At 52.1% G+C, this 15,779-nt stretch overlaps 46 non-coding genes across 46 annotated transcripts; all 46 read left to right on the forward strand.

The window, feature by feature from the left end:
- Positions 1 to 321: 321 nt before the first annotated feature.
- TRNAI-AAU (transfer RNA isoleucine (anticodon AAU)) lies at positions 322 to 395 on the forward strand. Its single transcript has one exon. It is a non-coding gene; the product is annotated as a tRNA-Ile (tRNA).
- Positions 396 to 491: 96 nt separating this feature from the next.
- On the forward strand, positions 492 to 565 carry TRNAI-AAU (transfer RNA isoleucine (anticodon AAU)). The gene has a single exon. It is a non-coding gene; the product is annotated as a tRNA-Ile (tRNA).
- Positions 566 to 1,133: 568 nt separating this feature from the next.
- On the forward strand, positions 1,134 to 1,215 carry TRNAS-UGA (transfer RNA serine (anticodon UGA)). The gene has a single exon. It is a non-coding gene; the product is annotated as a tRNA-Ser (tRNA).
- Positions 1,216 to 1,486: 271 nt separating this feature from the next.
- TRNAS-CGA (transfer RNA serine (anticodon CGA)) lies at positions 1,487 to 1,568 on the forward strand. Its single transcript has one exon. It is a non-coding gene; the product is annotated as a tRNA-Ser (tRNA).
- A 288-nt stretch (positions 1,569 to 1,856) lies between these two features.
- TRNAI-AAU (transfer RNA isoleucine (anticodon AAU)) lies at positions 1,857 to 1,930 on the forward strand. Its single transcript has one exon. It is a non-coding gene; the product is annotated as a tRNA-Ile (tRNA).
- Positions 1,931 to 2,033: 103 nt separating this feature from the next.
- Positions 2,034 to 2,107, forward strand: TRNAI-AAU (transfer RNA isoleucine (anticodon AAU)). Its single transcript has one exon. It is a non-coding gene; the product is annotated as a tRNA-Ile (tRNA).
- Positions 2,108 to 2,204: 97 nt separating this feature from the next.
- TRNAI-AAU (transfer RNA isoleucine (anticodon AAU)) lies at positions 2,205 to 2,278 on the forward strand. The gene has a single exon. It is a non-coding gene; the product is annotated as a tRNA-Ile (tRNA).
- Positions 2,279 to 2,673: 395 nt separating this feature from the next.
- TRNAS-UGA (transfer RNA serine (anticodon UGA)) lies at positions 2,674 to 2,755 on the forward strand. The gene has a single exon. It is a non-coding gene; the product is annotated as a tRNA-Ser (tRNA).
- Positions 2,756 to 3,026: 271 nt separating this feature from the next.
- On the forward strand, positions 3,027 to 3,108 carry TRNAS-CGA (transfer RNA serine (anticodon CGA)). Its single transcript has one exon. It is a non-coding gene; the product is annotated as a tRNA-Ser (tRNA).
- Positions 3,109 to 3,397: 289 nt separating this feature from the next.
- TRNAI-AAU (transfer RNA isoleucine (anticodon AAU)) lies at positions 3,398 to 3,471 on the forward strand. Its single transcript has one exon. It is a non-coding gene; the product is annotated as a tRNA-Ile (tRNA).
- A 97-nt stretch (positions 3,472 to 3,568) lies between these two features.
- On the forward strand, positions 3,569 to 3,642 carry TRNAI-AAU (transfer RNA isoleucine (anticodon AAU)). The gene has a single exon. It is a non-coding gene; the product is annotated as a tRNA-Ile (tRNA).
- A 97-nt stretch (positions 3,643 to 3,739) lies between these two features.
- On the forward strand, positions 3,740 to 3,813 carry TRNAI-AAU (transfer RNA isoleucine (anticodon AAU)). Its single transcript has one exon. It is a non-coding gene; the product is annotated as a tRNA-Ile (tRNA).
- A 400-nt stretch (positions 3,814 to 4,213) lies between these two features.
- Positions 4,214 to 4,295, forward strand: TRNAS-UGA (transfer RNA serine (anticodon UGA)). Its single transcript has one exon. It is a non-coding gene; the product is annotated as a tRNA-Ser (tRNA).
- Positions 4,296 to 4,565: 270 nt separating this feature from the next.
- Positions 4,566 to 4,647, forward strand: TRNAS-CGA (transfer RNA serine (anticodon CGA)). Its single transcript has one exon. It is a non-coding gene; the product is annotated as a tRNA-Ser (tRNA).
- Positions 4,648 to 4,936: 289 nt separating this feature from the next.
- TRNAI-AAU (transfer RNA isoleucine (anticodon AAU)) lies at positions 4,937 to 5,010 on the forward strand. The gene has a single exon. It is a non-coding gene; the product is annotated as a tRNA-Ile (tRNA).
- A 267-nt stretch (positions 5,011 to 5,277) lies between these two features.
- Positions 5,278 to 5,351, forward strand: TRNAI-AAU (transfer RNA isoleucine (anticodon AAU)). Its single transcript has one exon. It is a non-coding gene; the product is annotated as a tRNA-Ile (tRNA).
- A 389-nt stretch (positions 5,352 to 5,740) lies between these two features.
- TRNAS-UGA (transfer RNA serine (anticodon UGA)) lies at positions 5,741 to 5,822 on the forward strand. Its single transcript has one exon. It is a non-coding gene; the product is annotated as a tRNA-Ser (tRNA).
- Positions 5,823 to 6,093: 271 nt separating this feature from the next.
- Positions 6,094 to 6,175, forward strand: TRNAS-CGA (transfer RNA serine (anticodon CGA)). Its single transcript has one exon. It is a non-coding gene; the product is annotated as a tRNA-Ser (tRNA).
- Positions 6,176 to 6,635: 460 nt separating this feature from the next.
- Positions 6,636 to 6,709, forward strand: TRNAI-AAU (transfer RNA isoleucine (anticodon AAU)). Its single transcript has one exon. It is a non-coding gene; the product is annotated as a tRNA-Ile (tRNA).
- A 97-nt stretch (positions 6,710 to 6,806) lies between these two features.
- Positions 6,807 to 6,880, forward strand: TRNAI-AAU (transfer RNA isoleucine (anticodon AAU)). Its single transcript has one exon. It is a non-coding gene; the product is annotated as a tRNA-Ile (tRNA).
- Positions 6,881 to 7,271: 391 nt separating this feature from the next.
- On the forward strand, positions 7,272 to 7,353 carry TRNAS-UGA (transfer RNA serine (anticodon UGA)). Its single transcript has one exon. It is a non-coding gene; the product is annotated as a tRNA-Ser (tRNA).
- A 289-nt stretch (positions 7,354 to 7,642) lies between these two features.
- On the forward strand, positions 7,643 to 7,716 carry TRNAI-AAU (transfer RNA isoleucine (anticodon AAU)). The gene has a single exon. It is a non-coding gene; the product is annotated as a tRNA-Ile (tRNA).
- A 97-nt stretch (positions 7,717 to 7,813) lies between these two features.
- On the forward strand, positions 7,814 to 7,887 carry TRNAI-AAU (transfer RNA isoleucine (anticodon AAU)). Its single transcript has one exon. It is a non-coding gene; the product is annotated as a tRNA-Ile (tRNA).
- A 97-nt stretch (positions 7,888 to 7,984) lies between these two features.
- TRNAI-AAU (transfer RNA isoleucine (anticodon AAU)) lies at positions 7,985 to 8,058 on the forward strand. The gene has a single exon. It is a non-coding gene; the product is annotated as a tRNA-Ile (tRNA).
- A 393-nt stretch (positions 8,059 to 8,451) lies between these two features.
- TRNAS-UGA (transfer RNA serine (anticodon UGA)) lies at positions 8,452 to 8,533 on the forward strand. Its single transcript has one exon. It is a non-coding gene; the product is annotated as a tRNA-Ser (tRNA).
- Positions 8,534 to 8,804: 271 nt separating this feature from the next.
- TRNAS-CGA (transfer RNA serine (anticodon CGA)) lies at positions 8,805 to 8,886 on the forward strand. The gene has a single exon. It is a non-coding gene; the product is annotated as a tRNA-Ser (tRNA).
- A 289-nt stretch (positions 8,887 to 9,175) lies between these two features.
- On the forward strand, positions 9,176 to 9,249 carry TRNAI-AAU (transfer RNA isoleucine (anticodon AAU)). Its single transcript has one exon. It is a non-coding gene; the product is annotated as a tRNA-Ile (tRNA).
- A 96-nt stretch (positions 9,250 to 9,345) lies between these two features.
- Positions 9,346 to 9,419, forward strand: TRNAI-AAU (transfer RNA isoleucine (anticodon AAU)). Its single transcript has one exon. It is a non-coding gene; the product is annotated as a tRNA-Ile (tRNA).
- A 97-nt stretch (positions 9,420 to 9,516) lies between these two features.
- Positions 9,517 to 9,590, forward strand: TRNAI-AAU (transfer RNA isoleucine (anticodon AAU)). The gene has a single exon. It is a non-coding gene; the product is annotated as a tRNA-Ile (tRNA).
- Positions 9,591 to 9,982: 392 nt separating this feature from the next.
- Positions 9,983 to 10,064, forward strand: TRNAS-UGA (transfer RNA serine (anticodon UGA)). Its single transcript has one exon. It is a non-coding gene; the product is annotated as a tRNA-Ser (tRNA).
- A 271-nt stretch (positions 10,065 to 10,335) lies between these two features.
- On the forward strand, positions 10,336 to 10,417 carry TRNAS-CGA (transfer RNA serine (anticodon CGA)). Its single transcript has one exon. It is a non-coding gene; the product is annotated as a tRNA-Ser (tRNA).
- A 289-nt stretch (positions 10,418 to 10,706) lies between these two features.
- Positions 10,707 to 10,780, forward strand: TRNAI-AAU (transfer RNA isoleucine (anticodon AAU)). Its single transcript has one exon. It is a non-coding gene; the product is annotated as a tRNA-Ile (tRNA).
- A 96-nt stretch (positions 10,781 to 10,876) lies between these two features.
- Positions 10,877 to 10,950, forward strand: TRNAI-AAU (transfer RNA isoleucine (anticodon AAU)). The gene has a single exon. It is a non-coding gene; the product is annotated as a tRNA-Ile (tRNA).
- Positions 10,951 to 11,047: 97 nt separating this feature from the next.
- Positions 11,048 to 11,121, forward strand: TRNAI-AAU (transfer RNA isoleucine (anticodon AAU)). Its single transcript has one exon. It is a non-coding gene; the product is annotated as a tRNA-Ile (tRNA).
- Positions 11,122 to 11,514: 393 nt separating this feature from the next.
- On the forward strand, positions 11,515 to 11,596 carry TRNAS-UGA (transfer RNA serine (anticodon UGA)). The gene has a single exon. It is a non-coding gene; the product is annotated as a tRNA-Ser (tRNA).
- A 598-nt stretch (positions 11,597 to 12,194) lies between these two features.
- Positions 12,195 to 12,276, forward strand: TRNAS-UGA (transfer RNA serine (anticodon UGA)). Its single transcript has one exon. It is a non-coding gene; the product is annotated as a tRNA-Ser (tRNA).
- A 271-nt stretch (positions 12,277 to 12,547) lies between these two features.
- Positions 12,548 to 12,629, forward strand: TRNAS-CGA (transfer RNA serine (anticodon CGA)). Its single transcript has one exon. It is a non-coding gene; the product is annotated as a tRNA-Ser (tRNA).
- A 289-nt stretch (positions 12,630 to 12,918) lies between these two features.
- On the forward strand, positions 12,919 to 12,992 carry TRNAI-AAU (transfer RNA isoleucine (anticodon AAU)). The gene has a single exon. It is a non-coding gene; the product is annotated as a tRNA-Ile (tRNA).
- Positions 12,993 to 13,089: 97 nt separating this feature from the next.
- TRNAI-AAU (transfer RNA isoleucine (anticodon AAU)) lies at positions 13,090 to 13,163 on the forward strand. Its single transcript has one exon. It is a non-coding gene; the product is annotated as a tRNA-Ile (tRNA).
- A 562-nt stretch (positions 13,164 to 13,725) lies between these two features.
- On the forward strand, positions 13,726 to 13,807 carry TRNAS-UGA (transfer RNA serine (anticodon UGA)). Its single transcript has one exon. It is a non-coding gene; the product is annotated as a tRNA-Ser (tRNA).
- A 271-nt stretch (positions 13,808 to 14,078) lies between these two features.
- On the forward strand, positions 14,079 to 14,160 carry TRNAS-CGA (transfer RNA serine (anticodon CGA)). The gene has a single exon. It is a non-coding gene; the product is annotated as a tRNA-Ser (tRNA).
- Positions 14,161 to 14,449: 289 nt separating this feature from the next.
- On the forward strand, positions 14,450 to 14,523 carry TRNAI-AAU (transfer RNA isoleucine (anticodon AAU)). Its single transcript has one exon. It is a non-coding gene; the product is annotated as a tRNA-Ile (tRNA).
- Positions 14,524 to 14,620: 97 nt separating this feature from the next.
- TRNAI-AAU (transfer RNA isoleucine (anticodon AAU)) lies at positions 14,621 to 14,694 on the forward strand. Its single transcript has one exon. It is a non-coding gene; the product is annotated as a tRNA-Ile (tRNA).
- Positions 14,695 to 14,791: 97 nt separating this feature from the next.
- TRNAI-AAU (transfer RNA isoleucine (anticodon AAU)) lies at positions 14,792 to 14,865 on the forward strand. Its single transcript has one exon. It is a non-coding gene; the product is annotated as a tRNA-Ile (tRNA).
- A 394-nt stretch (positions 14,866 to 15,259) lies between these two features.
- TRNAS-UGA (transfer RNA serine (anticodon UGA)) lies at positions 15,260 to 15,341 on the forward strand. Its single transcript has one exon. It is a non-coding gene; the product is annotated as a tRNA-Ser (tRNA).
- Positions 15,342 to 15,471: 130 nt separating this feature from the next.
- TRNAI-AAU (transfer RNA isoleucine (anticodon AAU)) lies at positions 15,472 to 15,545 on the forward strand. The gene has a single exon. It is a non-coding gene; the product is annotated as a tRNA-Ile (tRNA).
- Positions 15,546 to 15,779: the final 234 nt, after the last annotated feature.

Genomic DNA, 15,779 nt, shown 5'->3' on the forward strand with positions numbered 1-15,779 from the left:
TCCCCGCACAGGTTCAAATCCTGTTCACAGCGGAGGCTTTTAGGCCCTGGTGGAGAGAAATCCTACCCTCTTTCAGCCTTTACGCATCCCTTTGATATGTTGCAGTCCAAACGGGAAGAGTTTTACTCTCTGCTTTTCCAGCAGACCATCCACAGTGCCCTCTTCAACCTGTCAAATCCCACATCACACCTTTAAAAAAAGGTGCCGTAGCCAAATCCAATGGCTTCTCTGCACACGGATCCAAATTCTCTTTGCTGCTTTATGCGCCATAGAGTGAAAGGCCGAGACGGAAACAAAGCGAGGCGCACGGGGGTGAACCGTGGCCGGTTAGCTCAGTTGGTTAGAGCGTGGTGCTAATAACGCCAAGGTCGCGGGTTCGATCCCCGTACGGGCCAGTCTGCATTTTGTCTCTATGCAGCAGTGGTCTAACCCACCATGCCGAAGGCGGAAAACCATGTCGGAAAAAAAAAAACGTGCGATGTGCGTACCGTGGCCGGTTAGCTCAGTTGGTTAGAGCGTGGTGCTAATAACGCCAAGGTCGCGGGTTCGATCCCCGTACGGGCCAGTTGACCTTTTGTCTCTATGCAGCAGTGGTCTAACCCACCCCATGCCGAAGGCGGAAAACCATGTCGAAAAAAAAAGCGTGCGATGTGCGTGTCGTGGCCGGTTAGCTCAGTTGGTTAGAGCGTGGTGCTAATAACGCCAAGGTCGCGGGTTCGATCCCGTACGGGCCAGTCTTCCCTCCATCTTTATGAAGCAAAGGTGCAACCTATACAGTAAAGGCAGAAATGCTTCTGGTGAAACTCCTAACTCTGGATGCTTGCAAGTTCAAGTCCTGTTGCTGCACCACCAGAGTCCTAACTCCCATCATAAAGGCAGAAAACCTTGTTGCAACAATCTTATCTATGCAGAACGTCATCGGAAAGTTTTTTATTCCGCCGAATGAATAGCCTCCCCCCCCCCCCCCCCCAAGAACTCTCAGCTCAAAGTTGCCCGGTTTCTGAACGGCAAAGAGTGTTTGCACGCCTGCGCTGAGTTAGCACTCTGAAGCCTCGTCTTACATTCAAGGCGAAGCCCCTGAGCTGTAGTTGACAGATGACCACCGATGAGGGAGCTGGGAAGCACAGCGGTCAGCTGTGATGGCCGAGTGGTTAAGGCGTTGGACTTGAAATCCAATGGGGTCTCCCCGCACAGGTTCAAATCCTGTTCACAGCGCAGTGCCTTTCTTTTCTTTTCTATGTGTTCCATGGGAAGGGACACCTACCTCTGCTTCATCTCGTAGAGATCAATAATTGAAGTCAACCAGCTGTAAGGAGAGACATTCCCCATTCCTGCCCCTTGCCTTGAAGAACCAGACTCCAGTAGCTTAATTCCCCCCCGTTCGGGCCCATGCCCTAAACTGTCATTTCCAAACGGCACCTGCTAGACTGTCATTTGCAAAAGACATTCGCCAAGTGGGAAGGCGTGTCCTAGTGGAGGCGTGGCAGCTGTGATGGCCGATTGGTTAAGGCGTTGGACTCGAAATCCAATGGGGTCTCCCCGCACAGGTTCAAATCCTGTTCACAGCGGAGGCTTTTAGCCCTGGTGGAGAGAAATCCTACCCTCTTTCAGCCTTTACGCATCCCTTTGATATGTTGCAGTCCAAACGGGAAGAGTTTTACTCTCTGCTTTTCCAGCAGACCATCCACAGTGCCCTCTTCAACCTGTCAAATCCCACATCACACCTTTAAAAAAAGGTGCCGTAGCCAAATCCAATGGCTTCTCTGCACACGGATCCAAATTCTCTTTGCTGCTTTATGCGCCATAGAGTGAAAGGCCGAGACGGAAACAAAGCGAGGCGCACGGGGGTGAACCGTGGCCGGTTAGCTCAGTTGGTTAGAGCGTGGTGCTAATAACGCCAAGGTCGCGGGTTCGATCCCCGTACGGGCCAGTCTGCATTTCGTCTCTATGCAGCAGTGGTCTAACCCACCATGCCGAAGGCGGAAAACCATGTCGGAAAAAAAAAAACGTGCGACGTGCGACGTGCGTACCGTGGCCGGTTAGCTCAGTTGGTTAGAGCGTGGTGCTAATAACGCCAAGGTCGCGGGTTCGATCCCCGTACGGGCCAGTTGACCTTTTGTCTCTATGCAGCAGTGGTCTAACCCACCCCATGCCGAAGGCGGAAAACCATGTCGGAAAAAAAAAGCGTGCGATGTGCGTGTCGTGGCCGGTTAGCTCAGTTGGTTAGAGCGTGGTGCTAATAACGCCAAGGTCGCGGGTTCGATCCCCGTACGGGCCAGTCTTCCCTCCATCTTTATGAAGCAAAGGTGCAACCTACACAGTAAAGGCAGAAATGCTTCTGGTGAAACTCCTAACTCTGGATGCTTGCAAGTTCAAGTCCTGTTGCTGCACCACCAGAGTCCTAACTCCCATCATAAAGGCAGAAAACCTTGTTGCAACAATCTTATCTATGCAGAACGTCATCGGAAAGTTTTTATTCCGCCGAATGAATAGCCTCCCCCCCCCCCCCCCCAAGAACTCTCAGCTCAAAGTTGCCCGTTTCTGAACGGCAAAGAGTGTTGCACGCCTGCGCTGAGTTAGCACTCTGAAGCCTCGTCTTACATTCAAGGCGAAGCCCCTGAGCTGTAGTTGACAGATGACCACCGATGAGGGAGCTGGGAAGCACAGCGGTCAGCTGTGATGGCCGAGTGGTTAAGGCGTTGGACTTGAAATCCAATGGGGTCTCCCCGCACAGGTTCAAATCCTGTTCACAGCGCAGTGCCTTTCTTTTCTTTTCTATGTGTTCCATGGGAAGGGACACCTACCTCTGCTTCATCTCGTAGAGATCAATAATTGAAGTCAACCAGCTGTAAGGAGAGACATTCCCCATTCCTGCCCCTTGCCTTGAAGAACCAGACTCCAGTAGCTTAATTCCCCCCCGTTCGGGCCCATGCCCTAAACTGTCATTTCCAAACGGCACCTGCTAGACTGTCATTTGCAAAAGACATTCGCCAAGTGGGAAGGCGTGTCCTAGTGGAGGCGTGGCAGCTGTGATGGCCGAGTGGTTAAGGCGTTGGACTCGAAATCCAATGGGGTCTCCCCGCACAGGTTCAAATCCTGCTCACAGCGGAGGCTTTTAGGCCCTGGTGGAGAGAAATCCTACCCTCTTTCAGCCTTTACGCATCCCTTTGATATGTTGCAGTCCAAACGGGAAGAGTTTTACTCTCTGCTTTTCCAGCAGACCATCCACAGTGCCCTCTTCAACCTGTCAAATCCCACATCACACCTTTAAAAAAAGGTGCCGTAGCCAAATCCAATGGCTTCTCTGCACACGGATCCAAATTCTCTTTGCTGCTTTATGCGCCATAGAGTGAAAGGCCGAGACGGAAACAAAGCGAGGCGCACGGGGGTGAACCGTGGCCGGTTAGCTCAGTTGGTTAGAGCGTGGTGCTAATAACGCCAAGGTCGCGGGTTCGATCCCCGTACGGGCCAGTCTGCATTTCGTCTCTATGCAGCAGTGGTCTAACCCACCATGCCGAAGGCGGAAAACCATGTCGGAAAAAAAAAAAACGTGCGACGTGCGTACCGTGGCCGGTTAGCTCAGTTGGTTAGAGCGTGGTGCTAATAACGCCAAGGTCGCGGGTTCGATCCCCGTACGGGCCAGTTGACCTTTTGTCTCTATGCAGCAGTGGTCTAACCCACCCCATGCCGAAGGCGGAAAACCATGTCGGAAAAAAAAAGCGTGCGATGTGCGTGTCGTGGCCGGTTAGCTCAGTTGGTTAGAGCGTGGTGCTAATAACGCCAAGGTCGCGGGTTCGATCCCCGTACGGGCCAGTCTTCCCTCCATCTTTATGAAGCAAAGGTGCAACCTACACAGTAAAGGCAGAAATGCTTCTGGTGAAACTCCTAACTCTGGATGCTTGCCAGTTCAAGTCCTGTTACTGCACCACCAGAGTCCTAACTCCCATCATAAAGGCAGAAAACCTTGTTGCAACAATCTTATCTATGCAGAACGTCGTCGGAAAGTTTTTATTCCGCCGAATGAATAGCCTCCCCCCCCCCCCCCCCCCCCCAAGAACTCTCAGCTCAAAGTTGCCCGTTTCTGAAAGGCGAAGAGTGTTGCACGCCTGCGCTGAGTTAGCACTCTGAAGCCTCGTCTTACATTCAAGGCGAAGCCCCTGAGCTGTAGTTGACAGATGACCACCGATGAGGGAGCTGGGAAGCACAGCGGTCAGCTGTGATGGCCGAGTGGTTAAGGCGTTGGACTTGAAATCCAATGGGGTCTCCCCGCACAGGTTCAAATCCTGTTCACAGCGCAGTGCCTTTCTTTTCTTTTCTATGTGTTCCATGGGAAGGGACACCTACCTCTGCTTCATCTCGTAGAGATCAATAATTGAAGTCAACCAGCTGTAAGGAGAGACATTCCCCATTCCTGCCCCTTGCCGTGAAGAACCAGACTCTAGTAGCTTAATTCCCCCCGTTCGGGCCCATGCCCTAAACTGTCATTTCCAAACGGCACCTGCTAGACTGTCATTTGCAAAAGACATTCGCCAAGTGGGAAGGCGTGTCCTAGTGGAGGCGTAGCAGCTGTGATGGCCGAGTGGTTAAGGCGTTGGACTCGAAATCCAATGGGGTCTCCCCGCACAGGTTCAAATCCTGTTCACAGCGGAGGCTTTTAGGCCCTGGTGGAGAGAAATCCTACCCTCTTTCAGCCTTTACGCATCCCTTTGATATGTTGCAGTCCAAACGGGAAGAGTTTTACTCTCTGCTTTTCCAGCAGACCATCCACAGTGCCCTCTTCAACCTGTCAAATCCCACATCACACCTTTAAAAAAAGGTGCCGTAGCCAAATCCAATGGCTTCTCTGCACACGGATCCAAATTCTCTTTGCTGCTTTATGCGCCATAGAGTGAAAGGCCGAGACGGAAACAAAGCGAGGCGCACGGGGGTGAACCGTGGCCGGTTAGCTCAGTTGGTTAGAGCGTGGTGCTAATAACGCCAAGGTCGCGGGTTCGATCCCCGCACGGGCCAGTCTGCATTTTGTCTCTATGCAGCAGTGGTCTAACCCACCATGCCGAAGGCGGAAAACCATGTCGGAAAAAAAAAAACGTGCGACGTGCGTACCGTGGCCGGTTAGCTCAGTTGGTTAGAGCGTGGTGCTAATAACGCCAAGGTCGCGGGTTCGATCCCCGTACGGGCGAGTTGACCTTTTGTCTCTATGCAGCAGTGGTCTAACCCACCCCATGCCGAAGGCGGAAAACCATGTCAGAAAAAAAAAGCGTGCGATGTGCGTGTCGTGGCCGGTTAGCTCAGTTGGTTAGAGCGTGGTGCTAATAACGCCAAGGTCGCGGGTTCGATCCCCGTACGGGCCAGTCTTCCCTCCATGTTTATGAGCAAAGGTGCAACCTACACAGTAAAGGCAGAAATGCTTCTGGTGAAACTCCTAACTCTGGATGCTTGCAAGTTCAAGTCCTGTTGCTGCACCACCAGAGTCCTAACTCCCATCATAAAGGCAGAAAACCTTGTTGCAACAATCTTATCTATGCAGAACGTCATCGGAAAGTTTTTATTCCGCCGAATGAATAGCCTCCCCCCCCCCCAAGAACTCTCAGCTCAAAGTTGCCCGTTTCTGAACGGCAAAGAGTGTTGCACGCCTGCGCTGAGTTAGCACTCTGAAGCCTCGTCTTACATTCAAGGCGAAGCCCCTGAGCTGTAGTTGACAGATGACCACCGATGAGGGAGCTGGGAAGCACAGCGGTCAGCTGTGATGGCCGAGTGGTTAAGGCGTTGGACTTGAAATCCAACGGGGTCTCCCCGCACAGGTTCAAATCCTGTTCACAGCGCAGTGCCTTTCTTTTCTTTTCTATGTGTTCCATGGGAAGGGACCCCTACCTCTGCTTCATCTCGTAGAGATCAATAATTGAAGTCAACCAGCTGTAAGGAGAGACATTCCCCATTCCTGCCCCTTGCCGTGAAGAACCAGACTCTAGTAGCTTAATTCCCCCCCGTTCGGGCCCATGCCCTAAACTGTCATTTCCAAACGGCACCTGCTAGACTGTCATTTGCAAAAGACATTCGCCAAGTGGGAAGGCGTGTCCTAGTGGAGGCGTGGCAGCTGTGATGGCCGAGTGGTTAAGGCGTTGGACTCGAAATCCAATGGGGTCTCCCCGCACAGGTTCAAATCCTGTTCACAGCGGAGGCTTTTAGGCCCTGGTGGAGAGAAATCCTACCCTCTTTCAGCCTTTACGCATCCCTTTGATATGTTGCAGTCCAAACGGGAAGAGTTTTACTCTCTGCTTTTCCAGCAGACCATCCACAGTGCCCTCTTCAACCTGTCAAATCCCACATCACACCTTTAAAAAAAGGTGCCGTAGCCAAATCCAATGGCTTCTCTGCACACGGATCCAAATTCTCTTTGCTGCTTTATGCGCCATAGAGTGAAAGGCCGAGACGGAAACAAAGCGAGGCGCACGGGGGTGAACCGTGGCCGGTTAGCTTAGTTGGTTAGAGCGTGGTGCTAATAACGCCAAGGTCGCGGGTTCGATCCCCGTACGGGCCAGTCTGCATTTTGTCTCTATGCAGCAGTGGTCTAACCCACCATGCCGAAGGCGGAAAACCATGTCGGAAAAAAAAAAAACGTGCGCCGTGCGTACCGTGGCCGGTTAGCTCAGTTGGTTAGAGCGTGGTGCTAATAACGCCAAGGTCGCGGGTTCGATCCCCGTACGGGCCAGTTGACCTTTTGTCTCTATGCAGCAGTGGTCTAACCCACCCCATGCCGAAGGCGGAAAACCATGTCGGAAAAAAAAAGCGTGCGATGTGCGTGTCGTGGCCGGTTAGCTCAGTTGGTTAGAGCGTGGTGCTAATAACGCCAAGGTCGCGGGTTCGATCCCCGTACGGGCCAGTCTTTCCTCCATCTTTATGAAGCAAAGGTGCAACCTACACAGTAAAGGCAGAAATGCTTCTGGTGAAACTCCTAACTCTGGATGCTTGCAAGTTCAAGTCCTGTTGCTGCACCACCAGGGTCCTAACTCCCATCATAAAGGCAGAAAACCTTGTTGCAACAATCTTATCTATGCAGAACGTCATCGGAAAGTTTTTATTCCGCCGAATGAATAGCCTCCCCCCCCCCCCAAGAACTCTCAGCTCAAAGTTGCCCGTTTCTGAACGGCAAAGAGTGTTGCACGCCTGCGCTGAGTTAGCACTCTGAAGCCTCGTCTTACATTCAAGGCGAAGCCCCTGAGCTGTAGTTGACAGATGACCACCGATGAGGGAGCTGGGAAGCACAGCGGTCAGCTGTGATGGCCGAGTGGTTAAGGCGTTGGACTTGAAATCCAATGGGGTCTCCCCGCACAGGTTCAAATCCTGTTCACAGCGGAGGCTTTTAGGCCCTGGTGGAGAGAAATCCTACCCTCTTTCAGCCTTTACGCATCCCTTTGATATGTTGCAGTCCAAACGGGAAGAGTTTTACTCTCTGCTTTTCCAGCAGACCATCCACAGTGCCCTCTTCAACCTGTCAAATCCCACATCACACCTTTAAAAAAAGGTGCCGTAGCCAAATCCAATGGCTTCTCTGCACACGGATCCAAATTCTCTTTGCTGCTTTATGCGCCATAGAGTGAAAGGCCGAGACGGAAACAAAGCGAGGCGCACGGGGGTGAACCGTGGCCGGTTAGCTCAGTTGGTTAGAGCGTGGTGCTAATAACGCCAAGGTCGCGGGTTCGATCCCCGTACGGGCCAGTCTGCATTTTGTCTCTATGCAGCAGTGGTCTAACCCACCATGCCGAAGGCGGAAAACCATGTCGGAAAAAAAAAAAACGTGCAACGTGCGTACCGTGGCCGGTTAGCTCAGTTGGTTAGAGCGTGGTGCTAATAACGCCAAGGTCGCGGGTTCGATCCCCGTACGGGCCAGTTGACCTTTTGTCTCTATGCAGCAGTGGTCTAACCCACCCCATGCCGAAGGCGGAAAACCATGTCGGAAAAAAAAAGCGTGCGATGTGCGTGTCGTGGCCGGTTAGCTCAGTTGGTTAGAGCGTGGTGCTAATAACGCCAAGGTCGCGGGTTCGATCCCCGTACGGGCCAGTCTTCCCTCCATCTTTATGAAGCAAAGGTGCAACCTACACAGTAAAGGCAGAAATGCTTCTGGTGAAACTCCTAACTCTGGATGCTTGCAAGTTCAAGTCCTGTTGCTGCACTACCAGAGTCCTAACTCCCATCATAAAGGCAGAAAACCTTGTTGCAACAATTTTATCTATGCAGAACGTCATCGGAAAGTTTTTATTCCGCCGAATGAATAGCCTCCCCCCCCCCCCCAAGAACTCTCAGCTCAAAGTTGCCCGTTTCTGAACGGCAAAGAGTGTTGCACGCCTGCGCTGAGTTAGCACTCTGAAGCCTCGTCTTACATTCAAGGCGAAAGCCCCTGAGCTGTAGTTGACAGATGACCACCGATGAGGGAGCTGGGAAGCACAGCGGTCAGCTGTGATGGCCGAGTGGTTAAGGCGTTGGACTTGAAATCCAATGGGGTCTCCCCGCACAGGTTCAAATCCTGTTCACAGCGCAGTGCCTTTCTTTTCTTTTCTATGTGTTCCATGGGAAGGGACACCTACCTCTGCTTCATCTCGTAGAGATCAATAATTGAAGTCAACCAGCTGTAAGGAGAGACATTCCCCATTCCTGCCCCTTGCCGTGAAGAACCAGACTCTAGTAGCTTAATTCCCCCCCGTTCGGGCCCATGCCCTAAACTGTCATTTCCAAACGGCACCTGCTAGACTGTCATTTGCAAAAGACATTCGCCAAGTGGGAAGGCGTGTCCTAGTGGAGGCGTGGCAGCTGTGATGGCCGAGTGGTTAAGGCGTTGGACTCGAAATCCAATGGGGTCTCCCCGCACAGGTTCAAATCCTGTTCACAGCAGAGGCTTTTAGGCCCTGGTGGAGAGAAATCCTACCCTCTTTCAGCCTTTACGCATCCCTTTGATATGTTGCAGTCCAAACGGGAAGAGTTTTACTCTCTGCTTTTCCAGCAGACCATCCACAGTGCCCTCTTCAACCTGTCAAATCCCACATCACACCTTTAAAAAAAGGTGCCGTAGCCAAATCCAATGGCTTCTCTGCACACGGATCCAAATTCTCTTTGCTGCTTTATGCGCCATAGAGTGAAAGGCCGAGACGGAAACAAAGCGAGGCGCACGAGGGTGAACCGTGGCCGGTTAGCTCAGTTGGTTAGAGCGTGGTGCTAATAACGCCAAGGTCGCGGGTTCGATCCCCGTACGGGCCAGTCTGCATTTTGTCTCTATGCAGCAGTGGTCTAACCCACCATGCCGAAGGCGGAAAACCATGTCGGAAAAAAAAAAACGTGCGACGTGTGTACCGTGGCCGGTTAGCTCAGTTGGTTAGAGCGTGGTGCTAATAACGCCAAGGTCGCGGGTTCGATCCCCGTACGGGCCAGTTGACCTTTTGTCTCTATGCAGCAGTGGTCTAACCCACCCCATGCCGAAGGCGGAAAACCATGTCGGAAAAAAAAAGCGTGCGATGTGCGTGTCGTGGCCGGTTAGCTCAGTTGGTTAGAGCGTGGTGCTAATAACGCCAAGGTCGCGGGTTCGATCCCCGTACGGGCCAGTCTTCCCTCCATCTTTATGAAGCAAAGGTGCAACCTACACAGTAAAGGCAGAAATGCTTCTGGTGAAACTCCTAACTCTGGATGCTTGCAAGTTCAAGTCCTGTTGCTGCACCACCAGAGTCCTAACTCCCATCATAAAGGCAGAAAACCTTGTTGCAACAATCTTATCTATGCAGAACGTCATCGCAAAGTTTTTATTCCGCCGAATGAATAGCCTCCCCCCCCCCCCAAGAACTCTCAGCTCAAAGTTGCCCGTTTCTGAACGGCAAAGAGTGTTGCACGCCTGCGCTGAGTTAGCACTCTGAAGCCTCGTCTTACATTCAAGGCGAAAGCCCCTGAGCTGTAGTTGACAGATGACCACCGATGAGGGAGCTGGGAAGCACAGCGGTCAGCTGTGATGGCCGAGTGGTTAAGGCGTTGGACTTGAAATCCAATGGGGTCTCCCCGCACAGGTTCAAATCCTGTTCACAGCGCAGTGCCTTTCTTTTCTTTTCTATGTGTTCCATGGGAAGGGACACCTACCTCTGCTTCATCTCGTAGAGATCAATAATTGAAGTCAACCAGCTGTAAGGAGAGACATTCCCCATTCCTGCCCCTTGCCGTGAAGAACCAGACTCTAGTAGCTTAATTCCCCCCCGTTCGGGCCCATGCCCTAAACTGTCATTTCCAAACGGCACCTGCTAGACTGTCATTTGCAAAAGACATTCGCCAAGTGGGAAGGCGTGTCCTAGTGGAGGCGTGGCAGCTGTGATGGCCGAGTGGTTAAGGCGTTGGACTCGAAATCCAATGGGGTCTCCCCGCACAGGTTCAAATCCTGTTCACAGCGGAGGCTTTTAGGCCCTGGTGGAGAGAAATCCTACCCTCTTTCAGCCTTTACGCATCCCTTTGATATGTTGCAGTCCAAACGGGAAGAGTTTTACTCTCTGCTTTTCCAGCAGACCATCCACAGTGCCCTCTTCAACCTGTCAAATCCCACATCACACCTTTAAAAAAAGGTGCCGTAGCCAAATCCAATGGCTTCTCTGCACACGGATCCAAATTCTCTTTGCTGCTTTATGCGCCATAGAGTGAAAGGCCGAGACGGAAACAAAGCGAGGCGCACGGGGGTGAACCGTGGCCGGTTAGCTCAGTTGGTTAGAGCGTGGTGCTAATAACGCCAAGGTCGCGGGTTCGATCCCCGTACGGGCCAGTCTGCATTTTGTCTCTATGCAGCAGTGGTCTAACCCACCATGCCGAAGGCGGAAAACCATGTCGGAAAAAAAAAAACGTGCGACGTGCGTACCGTGGCCGGTTAGCTCAGTTGGTTAGAGCGTGGTGCTAATAACGCCAAGGTCGCGGGTTCGATCCCCGTACGGGCCAGTTGACCTTTTTCTCTATGCAGCAGTGGTCTAACCCACCCCATGCCGAAGGCGGAAAACCATGTCGGAAAAAAAAAATCGTGCGATGTGCGTGTCGTGGCCGGTTAGCTCAGTTGGTTAGAGCGTGGTGCTAATAACGCCAAGGTCGCGGGTTCGATCCCCGTACGGGCCAGTCTTCCCTCCATCTTTATGAAGCAAAGGTGCAACCTACACAGTAAAGGCAGAAATGCTTCTGGTGAAACTCCTAACTCTGGATGCTTGCAAGTTCAAGTCCTGTTGCTGCACCACCAGAGTCCTAACTCCCATCATAAAGGCAGAAAACCTTGTTGCAACAATCTTATCTATGCAGAACGTCATCGGAAAGTTTTTATTCCGCCGAATGAATAGCCTCCCCCCCCCCCCCAAGAACTCTCAGCTCAAAGTTGCCCGTTTCTGAACGGCAAAGAGTGTTGCACGCCTGCGCTGAGTTAGCACTCTGAAGCCTCGTCTTACATTCAAGGCGAAAGCCCCTGAGCTGTAGTTGACAGATGACCACCGATGAGGGAGCTGGGAAGCACAGCGGTCAGCTGTGATGGCCGAGTGGTTAAGGCGTTGGACTTGAAATCCAATGGGGTCTCCCCGCACAGGTTCAAATCCTGTTCACAGCGCAGTGCCTTTCTTTTCTTTTCTATGTGTTCCATGGGAAGGGACACCTACCTCTGCTTCATCTCGTAGAGATCAATAATTGAAGTCAACCAGCTGTAAGGAGAGACATTCCCCATTCCTGCCCCTTGCCGTGGCCGGTTAGCTCAGTTGGTTAGAGCGTGGTGCTAATAACGCCAAGGTCGCGGGTTCGATCCCCACACGGGCCAGTCTTCCCTCCATCTTTATGAAGCAAAGGTGCAACCTACACAGTAAAGGCAGAAATGCTTCTGGTGAAACTCCTAACTCTGGATGCTTGCAAGTTCAAGTCCTGTTGCTGCACCACCAGAGTCCTAACTCCCATCATAAAGGCAGAAAACCTTGTTGCAACAATCTTATCTATGCAGAACGTCATCGGAAAGTTTTTATTCCGCCGAATGAATAGCCTCCCCCCCCCCCCCCAAGAACTCTCAGCTCAAAGTTGCCCGTTTCTGAACGGCAAAGAGTGTTGCACGCCTGCGCTGAGTTAGCACTCTGAAGCCTCGTCTTACATTCAAGGCGAAAGCCCCTGAGCTGTAGTTGACAGATGACCACCGATGAGGGAGCTGGGAAGCACAGCGGTCAGCTGTGATGGCCGAGTGGTTAAGGCGTTGGACTTGAAATCCAATGGGGTCTCCCCCCACAGGTTCAAATCCTGTTCACAGCGCAGTGCCTTTCTTTTCTTTTCTATGTGTTCCATGGGAAGGGACACCTACCTCTGCTTCATCTCGTAGAGATCAATAATTGAAGTCAACCAGCTGTAAGGAGAGACATTCCCCATTCCTGCCCCTTGTCGTGAAGAACCAGACTCTAGTAGCTTAATTCCCCCCCATTCGGGCCCATGCCCTAAACTGTCATTTCCAAACGGCACCTGCTCGACTGTCATTTGCAAAAGACATTCGCCAAGTGGGAAGGCGTGTCCTAGTGGAGGCGTGGCAGCTGTGATGGCCGAGTGGTTAAGGCGTTGGACTCGAAATCCAATGGGGTCTCCCCGCACAGGTTCAAATCCTGTTCACAGCGGAGGCTTTTAGGCCCTGGTGGAGAGAAATCCTACCCTCTTTCAGCCTTTACGCATCCCTTTGATATGTTGCAGTCCAAACGGGAAGAGTTTTACTCTCTGCTTTTCCAGCAGACCATCCACAGTGCCCTCTTCAACCTGTCAAATCCCACATCACACCTTTAAAAAAAGGTGCCGTAGCCAAATCCAATGGCTTCTCTGCACACGGATCCAAATTCTCTTTGCTGCTTTATGCGCCATAGAGTGAAAGGCCGAGACGGAAACAAAGCGAGGCGCACGGGGGTGAACCGTGGCCGGTTAGCTCAGTTGGTTAGAGCGTGGTGCTAATAACGCCAAGGTCGCGGGTTCGATCCCCGTACGGGCCAGTCTGCATTTTGTCTCTATGCAGCAGTGGTCTAACCCACCATGCCGAAGGCGGAAAACCATGTCGGAAAAAAAAAAAACGTGCGCCGTGCGTACCGTGGCCGGTTAGCTCAGTTGGTTAGAGCGTGGTGCTAATAACGCCAAGGTCGCGGGTTCGATCCCCGTACGGGCCAGTTGACCTTTTGTCTCTATGCAGCAGTGGTCTAACCCACCCCATGCCGAAGGCGGAAAACCATGTCGGAAAAAAAAAGCGTGCGATGTGCGTGTCGTGGCCGGTTAGCTCAGTTGGTTAGAGCGTGGTGCTAATGACGCCAAGGTCGCGGGTTCGATCCCCGTACGGGCCAGTCTTCCCTCCATCTTTATGAAGCAAAGGTGCAACCTACACAGTAAAGGCAGAAATGCTTCTGGTGAAACTCCTAACTCTGGATGCTTGCAAGTTCAAGTCCTGTTGCTGCACCACCAGAGTCCTAACTCCCATCATAAAGGCAGAAAACCTTGTTGCAACAATCTTATCTATGCAGAACGTCATCGGAAAGTTTTTATTCCGCCGAATGAATAGCCTCCCCCCCCCCCAAGAACTCTCAGCTCAAAGTTGCCCGTTTCTGAACGGCAAAGAGTGTTGCACGCCTGCGCTGAGTTAGCACTCTGAAGCCTCGTCTTACATTCAAGGCGAAAGCCCCTGAGCTGTAGTTGACAGATGACCACCGATGAGGGAGCTGGGAAGCACAGCGGTCAGCTGTGATGGCCGAGTGGTTAAGGCGTTGGACTTGAAATCCAATGGGGTCTCCCCGCACAGGTTCAAATCCTGTTCACAGCGCAGTGCCTTTCTTTTCTTTTCTATGTGTTCCATGGGAAGGGACACCTACCTCTGCTTCATCTCGTAGAGATCAATAATTGAAGTCAACCAGCTGTAAGGAGAGACATTCCCCATTCCTGCCCCTTGCCGTGAAGAACCAGACTCTAGTAGCTTAATTCCCCCCCGTTCGGGCCCATGCCCTAAACTGTCATTTCCAAACGGCACCTGCTAGACTGTCATTTGCAAAAGACATTCGCCAAGTGGGAAGGCGTGTCCTAGTGGAGGCGTGGCAGCTGTGATGGCCGAGTGGTTAAGGCGTTGGACTCGAAATCCAATGGGGTCTCCCCGCACAGGTTCAAATCCTGTTCACAGCGGAGGCTTTTAGGCCCTGGTGGAGAGAAATCCTACCCTCTTTCAGCCTTTACGCATCCCTTTGATATGTTGCAGTCCAAACGGGAAGAGTTTTACTCTCTGCTTTTCCAGCAGACCATCCACAGTGCCCTCTTCAACCTGTCAAATCCCACATCACACCTTTAAAAAAAGGTGCCGTAGCCAAATCCAATGGCTTCTCTGCACACGGATCCAAATTCTCTTTGCTGCTTTATGCGCCATAGAGTGAAAGGCCGAGACGGAAACAAAGCGAGGCGCACGGGGGTGAACCGTGGCCGGTTAGCTCAGTTGGTTAGAGCGTGGTGCTAATAACGCCAAGGTCGCGGGTTCGATCCCCGTACGGGCCAGTCTGCATTTTGTCTCTATGCAGCAGTGGTCTAACCTACCATGCCGAAGGCGGAAAACCATGTCGGAAAAAAAAAAAACGTGCGATGTGCGTACCGTGGCCGGTTAGCTCAGTTGGTTAGAGCGTGGTGCTAATAACGCCAAGGTCGCGGGTTCGATCCCCGTACGGGCCAGTTGACCTTTGTCTCTATGCAGCAGTGGTCTAACCCACCCCATGCCGAAGGCGGAAAACCATGTCGGAAAAAAAAAAGCGTGCGATGTGCGTGTCGTGGCCGGTTAGCTCAGTTGGTTAGAGCGTGGTGCTAATAACGCCAAGGTCGCGGGTTCGATCCCCGTACGGGCCAGTCTTCCCTCCATCTTTATGAAGCAAAGGTGCAACCTACACAGTAAAGGCAGAAATGCTTCTGGTGAAACTCCTAACTCTGGATGCTTGCAAGTTCAAGTCCTGTTGCTGCACCACCAGAGTCCTAACTCCCATCATAAAGGCAGAAAACCTTGTTGCAACAATCTTATCTATGCAGAACGTCATCGGAAAGTTTTTATTCCGCCGAATGAATAGCCTCCCCCCCCCCCCCCAAGAACTCTCAGCTCAAAGTTGCCCGTTTCTGAACGGCAAAGAGTGTTGCACGCCTGCGCTGAGTTAGCACTCTGAAGCCTCGTCTTACATTCAAGGCGAAAGCCCCTGAGCTGTAGTTGACAGATGACCACCGATGAGGGAGCTGGGAAGCACAGCGGTCAGCTGTGATGGCCGAGTGGTTAAGGCGTTGGACTTGAAATCCAATGGGGTCTCCCCGCACAGGTTCAAATCCTGTTCACAGCGCAGTGCCTTTCTTTTCTTTTCTATGTGTTCCATGGGAAGGGACACCTACCTCTGCTTCATCTCGTAGAGATCAATAATTGAAGTCAACCAGCTGTAAGGAGAGACATTCCCCATTCCTGCCCCTTGCCGTGGCCGGTTAGCTCAGTTGGTTAGAGCGTGGTGCTAATAACGCCAAGGTCGCGGGTTCGATCCCCGTACGGGCCAGTCTTCCCTCCATCTTTATGAAGCAAAGGTGCAACCTACACAGTAAAGGCAGAAATGCTTCTGGTGAAACTCCTAACTCTGGATGCTTGCAAGTTCAAGTCCTGTTGCTGCACCACCAGAGTCCTAACTCCCATCATAAAGGCAGAAAACCTTGTTGCAACAATCTTATCTATGCAGAACGTCATCGGAAAGTTTTTATTCCGCCGAATGAATAGCCTCCCCCCCCCCCCCCCC

Source organism: Dendropsophus ebraccatus, chromosome 1, assembly GCF_027789765.1.
Source record: "Dendropsophus ebraccatus isolate aDenEbr1 chromosome 1, aDenEbr1.pat, whole genome shotgun sequence".
Taxonomy (NCBI): domain Eukaryota; kingdom Metazoa; phylum Chordata; class Amphibia; order Anura; family Hylidae; genus Dendropsophus; species Dendropsophus ebraccatus.